Genomic DNA, 11,942 nt, shown 5'->3' with positions numbered 1-11,942 from the left:
AATGCTTAACATCTCTAGTAATTTTTATTTTTATTTTGGCCATGCCCATGGTGGCAGAAATTCCCCAGGCCAGGGGCGCCATAGCAGTGACAATGCCAGATCCTTAACCTGCTAAGGCACCAGGGAACTCCTCTGGTAATTTTTAATGATAAATGACCTCTTTGTTCTATTAAAAGCAAACTGATTATCCCCTTGAAAAGAATTAATATCCGAAGTGTTTTGTGCTAGCTCTATTTCTTTTTTTCTTTTTAAACTAGTGCACAAGGGAGATGAGAATAATAAATTGGTAAAATTTGTTTAAAATCACCTATGCTCATTATCAACATTACTTTTTCTTCCAAGTGTCTAGATTCATGTCTCTGATTCTTTCATTTAATTCTTGTTCCTAATCTTTACTTATTTTTTTTTCTTTTTGTGGCCTCATCCATGGCATATGGAAGTTCCTGGGCTAGTGGTGGAATCAGAGCTGCAGCTGCCAGCCTACGCCACAGCCACAGCAGTGCCAGTTCCGAGTCACAACTGTGACATACACTGCAGCTTGCAGCAACACTGGATTCCTAACCCACTGAGTGAGGCCAGGGATTGAACCTGCATTCTCATGGACACTAGTCAGGTTCTTAACCCACTGAGCCACAACGGGAACTCCCTAATTAACTTTTATTGAGGTGTAATTTATGTTCAGTTAACTACATTCTTTTAAGTATCTAATTTGGGGAGTTCCCATCGTGGTGCAGTGGTTAACGAATCCGATGAGGAACCATGAAGTTGCAGGTTCAATCCCTGGCCTTGCTCAGTGGGTTAAGGATCCGGTGTTGCCGTGAGCTGTGGTGTAGGTTGCAGACACGGCTAGGATCTGGCGTTGTTGTGGCTCTGGTGTAGGCCGGCAGCAACAGCTCCGATTAGACCCTTAGCCTGGGAACCTCCATATGCCGCAGTAATGGCCCTGGAAAAGGCAAAAAGACCAAAAAAAAGTATATAATTTGGTGAGTGTGACAGATGCACACACCTGTGAATCACCTCCCCTATTAAGATACAGAATATTTTCATCACCCCCACAGGTTTTCAAGTCCCCCTTTGTAGTCTATCTGTCCCGCACTCCAGGAAACAACTGATCTCTTTCTACTAGTATAGATTTATTTTTTTCCTAGAATTTTATATAAATGGAATCATATAGAGAGTACCTTTTTTTGGTCTGGATTCTTTCTCTCAGCATAACAATTTTGAGAGGCATTCACTTGGTGTGTGTATCACTAGTCTGTTCCTTTTTATTGCTAAGAAATATTCCACTGTGTGGCTATATCTCCTTTTGTTTATGCACTCACCTGTTGATGGACATTTGGGTTGTTTCCATTTGGGGGGCAGGGGGTTGTTATGAATAAACCTGCTCTGAACATTCACATAAGTCTTTATGTGGGTTGTTTTCATTTGTCTTTGGGTAACATCTAGGAGTGGAATGGCTGCCGCATATGGTAAGTGTTTAGCATTTCAAGAAACTGCCAAAGCATTTCCCAGAGCTTTTGCCATTTTGCATTCCCCAGAGCAGTGTAGGCGACTCCAGTTGCTGCAAACCCATAAACTTAGGAAGAGATTGATTGATCTAGAGCCATGGTAACAAGTAGCCACATGTGGCAAATAGACTGGCCACTGACAGTGCCTAGCTCCAGAAAGAGGAAGAAGTAAAGAATGACTAGGGGGTGGGGTGAGGAGGGGAAGAGATGAGCCTGGCCTTTTAGATCCCCTGGAAGTCACTTTAACCAGAGGGAAGGGGCTGGGGCAGCGTGGAGGAGGTACAGCAACAGTGGCCACTCAGCTCCCATCTGGGCTCTGTGGTCAGGAGCAGCAATCAGCAGTCAGAGCAGAGAGCTCTGGTATTTGGAGGACAGGATCCTTTTGGCTCACCCTCACTCCCACAGGCTGTGGGCAGCAGTTCCAGGAACACACACACAGTTGTCTGCCAAGAGGTTGGGGTGGGGGATGGGCAGCTCCTACTGTCCTAAGAGCCAGAATTGACTGAAATGCTCCACAATTTACCATCTAAGGCTTCCCCTGGAAGTTGGAAGCCTTCATAGGCCCCAAATAGTTAAATCGACAGATTTTGCCGGTGCAGTCGATGTCTAGGTGGGGAGATAGCTTCCGGTGCTTCACCCTCTGCCGTCTTCCCAGAATCCTCTCCCCCAGTTAGTTGTAGAAATACTCACTCATCAGAACTTGACTGGATGTTAACTTTTTGCCCAACCCTAATGACGTGATGAAGACTCAGAGACACGTAGAAAATACTGCCCCCGACTGATTAGGGCAGTGTCTCAGTTATCTGCTGCCCCCTAACAAACCACCTCCAAGTTGAGTGACTCAATACAGCCACCATTTTATTGGTTCAGGAATTCATCGTGAATGGTTATCTCTGCTGCAATGATGTTTGCTGGGCTCACTCATGGGTCTGCATTCACCTGGTGGCTGGAAGGTCTGAGGTGGCCTAACCGACATGGCTGGGCCTTCATGCTGCCTGTCACCTGGAGTGCTATGGTTCTCCTCCCTATGTCCGCTCTTGCCACATGGTCACTCATCCTCGGGGCCTCTCTCTCTGCATGGCCTTCTCTCTAGCAGGATAGGCTGAGCTTCTTTACATGGTACCTGGTTTCCCAGGAGGTGGAAGCTGTCAGGCCCCTTTGGGTCGAGGCCAGGCCCTGGCACAGTGGTCACATCTGAAGATTCTATCGATCAAGTCACAGGGGAGCTCAGGGTCAGGTAGAGAGGAAACAGACTCTACCTCTCGGTGGGAGAAGTAGTTCTATGTTTGCAGGTTTAGGAGGAGTTGCTGGTACCTGTCTTTGCAGAATATCCAGCACAGACGTCTATAGACAGTCTCTTGAATCAATATAGAATCAAAACAGCTGAATTAGAATGAAGTCGAAATTGAAGATCAGCGGTCCAGCGCAGCCATTTCTCTCCTATTAGGATGAACGCTCCACGAGGGCGAGGATTTTCTTTTTCGTTCTTTTTAGGGCCGCACCCGCAGCATATGGAAGTTCTCAGGTTGGGGTCCAATCAGAGTTACAGCTCCCGGCCTACGGCACAGCTACAGCAACATCAGATCCGAGCCACGTATGTCTTCAACCTACACCACAGCTCAGGGCAACACCAGATCCTTAACCCACTGAGTGAGGCTAGGGATCAAACCCACAACCTCATGGTTCCTAGTCAGATTCATTTCCACTGTGCCACGATGGGAACTCCAGGGCAGGGATTTTTATCTGTTTGGTTCATTGCTTTCTTCCCAGGCCTGAGAGCAGCACCTAGCTCAGTGACTATCTGCTGAACAAAGGACTGCTTGCTGGGGATGCAGTAGCAGAAGACTCGATACAAACTAGCTCCGACAGAGGCAGTGTGAGTCTGCAGCCAAATTTGCAAAGAGAGTGATAAATAGGAACCAGTGCCTCAGGGGTGGGAGGCAGCATTTGTTCACTATTCCACAGCACTGAGTGCCTGCCTTTGCCAGACGTCAGGGGGGCGGAAGAGACCTTCTTTGAGGAGGGGGGGGTCCCAGCATCTCAGTGAGTGACATGTGCTAAAACATGGAGGAGAGAGGAGTCGTCTTGGGATGGCAGGGGCCTGCTCAGGTGGGACTGAGTAAGGTGAGTGTGACCAAAGCGTGACTGAAGCTGAGCTGAAGAATGACAGGTATGGAGTGTGTGTGACAGAAAATCGAGAGTCGAAATAGTCACCTGCAGGGTGTATTTATCAGATAAGTGATAGGGATCTCCTCCTCTAAGCCTTTAAACATGTGAGTTATGTGATACAAACCAGATTTGAGACAGTTTCTGATGATTTGGTGCAAAAAAAGTTTGTATCAGTGGTAAGGAGGGTGTCAATTATTAGGATTGGTGAGTTTGTGGACAGGATTACCCACCTTACATGGTTCTATAATGCTGTAGAAGTCTCCAAAGATCACTGCCAAATACAGGTGCTAGGGTGAAAAGCAAAAATATAAAATTATTAGTATGAACTATTATCTTCCTCCTCTCCCTCCTTCTGCCTGAAGAAGTGATCTCAGCCCTGGTTTATGGTGAGTGAACCAGAAGACAAGGTGGATAAAGGAGTAAGAAGAGCACTTTCCTTTAAGGGAACAAAGGCCAACAGAGCGTGGACAAGGCACGCTAGTCAGGGTGGAATTGGGGGAAGGAATCCATGGCTCTATTCCTGAGATGGTGATGTAGGAAGAGCATTTTTGGGTACCGGTGCCCTGAGTTGTTATGCTTGCATAAGAAGCCTCCTTGAAAGAGGTGCTAGAGTTATTTGTTAAGTGTTTTTGTTTTGTTTTGCAGGGACAAAGTGTTGACAGCATGACTAATCACTGTGCTGAAACTGGCATCAAGATGGCCCAGTCTAGGGTGCCCATTGTGGTGCTGCCAAAACAGACCCAACTAGTATCCATGAGGATGTGGGTTCCATAACTGGTCTCGCTAAGTGAGTTAAGGATCCAGCATTGCCATGAGCTGTGGTGTAGGTCACAGACACAAGCCTGGATCCTGAGTTACTGTGGCTGTGGCTGCGGCTGCGGCTGCGGCCAGCAGCTGCAGCTCTGATTCAACCCCTAGCCTGAGAACTTCTATATGCCATACCTGCAACCCTAAAAAGCAAAAAAAAAGAGAGAAAGAAAAAGAAAAAGAAAAGGCCCAGGAGTTCACATCGTGGCGCAGTGGTTAACGAATCCGACTAGAAACCATGAGGTTGCAGGTTTGATCCCTGCCCTTGCTCAGTAGGTTAATGATCCGGCGTTGCCGTGAGCTGTGGTGTAGGTTGCAGACTCGGCTCGGATCCCACGTTGCTGTGGCTCTGGCGTAGGCCGGCAGCTACAGCTCCGATTCAACCCCTAGCCTGGGAACCTCCATATGCTGCGGGAGCGGCCCAAGAAATGGCAAAAAGACCAAAAAAAAGAAAAAGAAAAAAAAAAAGAAAAGGCCCAGTCTAGGAGTTCCCCTTGTGGCTAGTATCCATGAGAATGTGGGTTCCATCCCTGGCACCACTCAGTGAGTTAAGGATCCGGCGTTACTGTGGTGTAGGTTGCAGATGCCATAGTTCAGGCCTTCACACTGAGGCCTCATAGAGAAGCCAGTGGAATGGGTTCTGATCTTTAGCTTCTATCTTAGTCTCTATGGAAGGTCAGTGTCTTCCAATTTAGGGAAAATGATAATACTGGCACTAAACATTTCATAGAATTGTTGGGGGTTGAACCAACGTTGAATCAAAGAAGGTAATGTTACAAGAGACTGGGCCATGGTTTTTTTTTTTTTGGTTTTTTGGGTTGGTTTTTTTTTTTTTTTTTTTCTTTGCTTTTTTTGCTTTTTGGAAGTTCCCAGATTAGGGAGTTGAATTGGAGCTGCAGCTGCCAGCCAGGGCCACAGCCACGGCAATGCAGTATCTAAGTCGCATCTGCTTTCATTCAACCACAAAAGAGACCTCTAGGTCTGCAGTTCTTTTAAAAACTTTTGTTTACATGCCCTTCCAAGAATTCTACCAAAAGTATAGCCCTTTCACCCAGAAGAACGCACATGCGCATACATGCAATCTGGCATGCAAATGTAAGGAGGGTCTACAGCCCACCTCGAGCATCCAATGAATTCCACTCACTCTTTGCTGACTTTGCCAATACAATGAATTGAATTCTCTTCCATTGTAAAATTCTCCTCATCTTTCAGGCAGTTTTAAACTCTACCTAAAAACAGCATGAAGAAAAGTCATCAAATCCACCCATAATTAGAGACAGGATTCTCGAGTCCAGCATGGAAACCATGACGGTACTTTAATCAATGAGATCATTCTCCAGAAAGCAAGGCTTTAATGACTTTTGTAACCCATTTATACACTTTCTCCTCAGTTGCTCCAGGAATCACCTGTGAATGAGCTTTTTCAAAGTGGATAATTTTGACTCCTACAAATGTAAGCGGATTAGGAGTCCTGGGCAGAGGATGTAGAATAATAAGAAACAGCCTATAGTAACCCAGGTTGTCCAGTTATGTTGCCTTGTGTGTGTGTCATTTTAGGGCCATACCCTCAGCATATGGAGGTTCCCAGGCTAGGGGTCCAATCGGAGCCATAACCACTGGCCTATACCACAGCCACAGCTACACCAGATCTGAGCTGAGTCTGCACCCTACACCACAGCCTATGGCAGCACTGGATCCTTAACCCACTGAGCAAGGCCAGGGATCAAACCTGCATCCTCCTGGATACTAGGCAGATTCGTTTCTGCTGAGCCATGACAGGAACTCCCTATGTTGGCTTTTATAACAAGATTCTGTTATTTTTGTGTAGCTCAACCTTTTTCTCTTTCCCTTGGTCTTTAAAAAAATATATATATATGTGTGTGTGTATATATATATATGTGTGTGTATATATATATATATATATATATATATATATATATATATATATATACCAGACAGGTGGAATTTTAATTCTGAACATTGAATTCCCTTAGGTAAACAGGAGTACTTTTAAAGTCTTTCTTCCCTGAGTAACCTCTGTCCATGTAGAGAAGCAAACCACTCTTGCTGAAGCCCTGGCGCCATGTCTCACGAGCAAGGGATACTTATCTTTTTTATCTCTGGTCTTCCAAGGACAGAAGGGTCATTCACTGGACATTAAGAGCAGCAAATGCTGGATAATTAGATGTTTGTTCTGTCATGTAGATGGGGCCACTGAGATAAATTCTATCTCTGGTAATTACCTTTTCTAAGAAAAATCCTCAATTTAAATTCTTCTAGGTAGTTAAGAGAGGGGCAGTGAGTTTCTACTGAACTTGCAGTGTCTTAACAGCATTTAGTTCAAAATAAGCCTCATGCCAAAGTAGCCCACTTTGGGGAGGCTTATTCTAAATGCCTACAGACCCAAATTTTATACTTTCCATTGTGCACTAAGAAATACATATATATATATATGTATTTTTTTTTTTAATCTTTTTGCCATTTCTTGGGCTGCTCCTGTGGCATATAGAGGTTCCCAGGCTAGGAGTCTAATCAGAGGTGTAGCCACCGGCCTACACCACAGTCACAGCAACATGGAATCCGAGCCACATCTGCAACTTACACCACAGATCACAGTGGATCCTTAACCCACTGAGCAAGGCCAGGGATCGAACCCGCAACCTCTTGGTTCCTAGTCGGATTCATTAACCACTGAGCCACGATGGGAACTCCCACTTCCTTTTTAAATTGTGGTAAATGATCTCAAGAGTTGAGCTGTGACATCTAATTTTGTCCATTACGCTGATCTCCCACTTTTTCATAATTGGCTTGCTTAGCTCTTAGAATTTTGATTACTTTTTAAATTTTGTCATATGAAATAAAGCCATACTAACTAGGAATATCTGAGTGCATAGTGGGAAGGCCAGTTTATTTATTTATTTATTTATTTTGCTTTTTAGGGCTGCACCCTCAGCATATGGAGGTTCCCAGTCTAGGGGTCCAATTGGAGCTATAGCTGCTGGCCTACACACAACCACAGCAATGCCAGATCCTTAACCCACTGAACGAGGCCTGGGATCGAACCCTCAACCTCATGGTTCCTAGTCGGATTAATTTCTCTTGCACCACGATGGGAAATCAGGGAAGGCCAGTTTAAATCAGCTTAAAATCTTAAATACAGTATTTTTCAAGGAATGTTTTATATATATAGTATCATTTATATATATTATCCATACACACACACATACACACACACACACTAAAAACTTAAATCACATGTTAGCCGGCACGATCCTTAAGGAATCTACAATTGCCTGAGCCTTGGTTTTGCATGTAAATGGATACTACTAAGTGCTTGAGGCTACTTTTTAAAAAGTTTCAAAATTAAAAAAAAATTTTTTGTCTTTTTTTGCTTTTTAGAGCCACACCTGTGGCATAGGGAAGTTCCCAGGCTAGGGGTCAAAAATCAGAGCTACAGCTGCTGGCCTACACCACAGCTACAGCAACACTGGATCTGAGCCATGTCTGTGACTGGAACTAAGTCACTGGAAGCTAAATTTAGAGAAAAAAAAAAACTATTTCAAGGAGCAGAGACAAGTCAAAAGTATCAAATGCATCCAAAGATCATGAAAGATGATTTTGATGACAAAAGATGCTCAAGATAAGAAAGGCCATAGATGAAGAATCCAAGGATTCCACAACTGCAGATTCAACCAACCTCAGATAGAAAATACTTGTAGGGGAAAAATATTCCAGAAAGTTTCAAAAACCAAAACTTGAATTTGCTGCAGGCTGGCAACTATTTACATAGTGTTTACATTGCATTAGGTAGTACTAGTAATCTAGAGATATTTTAACATATATGGAAAGATGTGTGCAGATTGTATGTAAATTCTGTGCCATTTTATGTAAGGGACTTGAGCATCCACAAATTTTGGTATCCACAGGGGTCTGGGAACCAACACCCCAGGGATACTGATGAGCTGGGGGATTTTTGTCTTAATTTTTGAAAAGGTAGATTTATTTTTGACAAGTTAATTAAAATGTAAATGTAAATGTTCTAATAAGCTCAGATTTTTCAACAATCAGATGATAGAGGTGTCTGGGGATGAAACGGAAAATGTACAGCCTAGTCACATTGTGACTGGGGCTGTTAAATCAGCATCTGAGACCACTGCCCATGTTGTTCATGACAGTGCAGGGTCAAGTTCTGAAAAAAAATTTGGATTAGCATAACTCAGTCTGAGAGTTGATTCCCCCTTCGGCCAGATCCTCCTATTCCAATCAAGGTCACAAGACACAAATGCACAAACTGTGGGTGAAGTCAGATGAGTGTAGGAGGCAATGTAATAATATGTCAGCAGGACTGACATATCGAGCATAGGAGCCATCCATTTCTAAACTCTATGAGGTTCAAGAGCAGTATTTATTTGCTAAAGGTCGAACACTGATGGAAAAATTACCATAAAAAAGGTTGAATATTAGTGATAGATGAAACCTTGAGAAGCGTGAGATCATCCAGAGAGAATGTAGATGGAGAAGGGCCAAGGACAGGTTCCTAAGGGGCCCTGACATCCATGAGATGACAGGGGGAACAAAAGAGGAATGAAAAGAATGACCAACAATCTGGAGATATGTGATATTTCATTAGAGGCTTTAAAGATGAAAGTGATCAATAATGCTAATTGAGAGTCTTTATAAGAGAAGTTCTGAAAGCAGTTACATGTAAAAGAATGAAATTAGAACATTTACTAACACCATAAACAAAAATAAACTCAAGATGGATTAAATAAATGTAAGGCTGGAAATCACGAAACTCCTAGATGAAAGCATAGGCAGAACACTCTCTGACATAAGTTGTAGCAATATTTTTTGGATCTGTCTCCTAAGACAAAGGAACCAAAAGCAAAAAATAAACAAATGGCATCTAATTAAACTTAAAAGTTTTTGCAGCAAAAGAAACCATCAACAAAATGAGAAGACAACCTACTGCAGAGAAATCATTTGCAAATAATATGACTGATAAGGGGTTAATATCCAAAATATATCAACAGCTCATACAATTCAACCACAAAAAACAAACAACCTGATTAAAATGGGCCGAAGACCTGAATAGACATTTTTCCAAAGAAGACATAACAGATGGCCAACAGGCACATGAAAAGATGCCCAATATTGTTAATCATCAGAGAAATGCAAATTAAAATACAATAAGATCACTTCACACCTGTCAGAATGGCTGTCTTCAAAAAGATCGCAAATAACAAATAGCAGCAAGGATGTGGATAAAGGGAAACCCTCTATACACTGTTGGTGAGAATGTAAATTGGTGCATCCACTGTGGAAAACAGTATTCCGGTTTCCCTCAAAAAACTAAAATAGAACAATCATATGATCCAGCAATTTCACTCCTGGGAACTTATCTGAAGAAAACAAAAACACTAATTAGAAAAGAATACACACCCCTATGTTTACTGCAGCATTATTTACAATAGCCAAGATATCGAAGCTACCTAAGTGCTCATCAGTAGATAGATGGACAGGAGTTCCCAGATAGTGCAACGGGTTAAGGATCTGGTATAGTTATTGCTGTGGTTCAGATTGCTTCTGTGGTGCAGGTTGGATCCCTGGCCCAGGAACTTCTGTATGCTGGGGGCTCAGCCCCCCCAAAGATAGCTGGATGGATAAAGAAGATGTGATACACACAAACACACTACTTAGCTATAAAAAAGAATGAAATCTTGCCATTTGGGACAGCATGGATGGATTTAATGGGTATTATGCCAAATGAAAAAAATCAGACAGGGAAAGACAAATACAGTATAATATCATTTATATGTGGAACCTAAAAAACAAAACAAATGAATAAACATAAAACCAAAACAAAGTCATAGTTATAAGAATGAACAGGTGGTTGCCAGAGGGGAGGGAGATCTGAGGAGGAATGAAGTAGATGAGGGAGATTAAGAGGTACAAACTTCCACTTGCAAAATACATGAATCACAGGTATGAAATGTACAGTGTGGGGAATATAGTCAATAATTTCATAATAGTTTTGTACAGTAATAGATTGTAATTAGACTTACCATGGTGATCATTTTGAAATGCATAGAAATATCAAATCAGTACCCTCTATAACTGAAACTAACATAGTGGTGTAGGCCAATTATACTTCAAAAACAAACAAACAAAACCTCCAAAAAAAAAAAAAAAAAGAGTTCCCATCGTGGCTCAGTGGTTAACGAATCTGACTAGGAACCATGAGGTTGCGGGTTCAATCCCTGGCCTTGCTCAGTGGGTTAGGGATCCGGCGTTGCTGTGACCTGTGGTGTTGGGTTGCAGACACGATTCAGATCTGGCGTTGCTGTGGCTCTGGCGTAGGCTGGCGGCTACAGCTCCAATTAGACCCCTAGCCTGGGAACCTCCATATGCCGCGGAAGTGGCCCAAGAAATGGCAAAAAGACAAAAAAAAGAAAAAAAATCCTCCTAGAGAAAGAGATCAGATACGTGGTCATCAGAGGTGGGGTAGAGGGAGAGTGAATTAGATGAAGGTGGTCAAAAGGTCCAAACTTCCAGTTATAAGATAAATAAATACTAGGATGTAATGTACAAGATGACAAATATAATTAACAATGCTGTAAGTTACATATGAAAGTGGTTTTTTAAGAGGGTAAATCCTGGAGTTCTCTTGTGGCACAGCAGGTTAAGGATCTGGCATTATCACTCCAACACCTGAGTCACTGCTATGGTGTGAGTTCGATCTCTGGCACAGGAACTTCCACATGCTGCGGTCAGGGCCAAAAAAAAACAGAGAGAGAGGGAGTAAATCCTAAGGGTTCTCATGACAAGGAAAAAAATTTTTTTTCTATTTCTTTAATTTGTATCTATGTGAAAGGATGGATGTTTAAGCTTGTGGTCATCATTTCATGATGTATGTAAGTGAAAACCCTCTGCTCTGTACCTTAAACTTACACAGTGCTCTATGTCAATTATACTTCAATAAAACCGGAAGGAAAAAAAAGGACAGCTGGGGAAAGGCTGTCCCGAGAGAAGAGTTCAGAGGTATAGAGAACATTCTATAGCCAGATGAGGAACACAAAGAAATACACTTGTTCTAGAAAGAGAATGCCAGAGGGATCAGAGGAAAGGTTTTGGAGAGAGGGAGAGAAGCAGCTGGAGGATGGGTGGAGTAGAAAAATCATGAAGCAAGATAGAGATGGGAGGAAATGAGGTCTACAGGGAACCCTGAGGCAATGGGTGAAATTTTTGAGAAGCAAGCTGTAGATCCTCTCTCTGGGGGAAAAAAAAAAAATGTATATTTATACATCCATGCAAATGTTGGATGCACTCTCAGGTAGGTCACAAACTCAATAGACACCCAACTTTTAAAGGCAAACTCTTATTAAGTATAACATACACACAAATAATTGGTGTCCCACTCAAAGTGAACCTACCTCCCTGTGTTACCAGAAGCCAGAT

At 42.8% G+C, this 11,942-nt stretch overlaps 1 protein-coding gene across 1 annotated transcript in view; it reads left to right on the top strand.

Annotated features, from left to right (window-relative positions):
• The window catches only part of PCGF6 (polycomb group ring finger 6), a 1,082,924-nt gene that overhangs the window by 455,655 nt on the left and 615,327 nt on the right, over window positions 1-11,942 (top strand). The window lies entirely within an intron of this gene.

The sequence above is a fragment of the Sus scrofa genome, chromosome 14 (assembly GCF_054392235.1).
Source record: "Sus scrofa isolate SSC_HxYL_T2T_F1_AM1 chromosome 14, Sscrofa_HxYL_maternal_Yorkshire_Landrace_v2.0, whole genome shotgun sequence".
Classification (NCBI taxonomy): domain Eukaryota; kingdom Metazoa; phylum Chordata; class Mammalia; order Artiodactyla; family Suidae; genus Sus; species Sus scrofa.
Note: the sequence above shows the minus strand (reverse complement) of the source record. Positions and strands in the feature narration are given on the sequence as shown.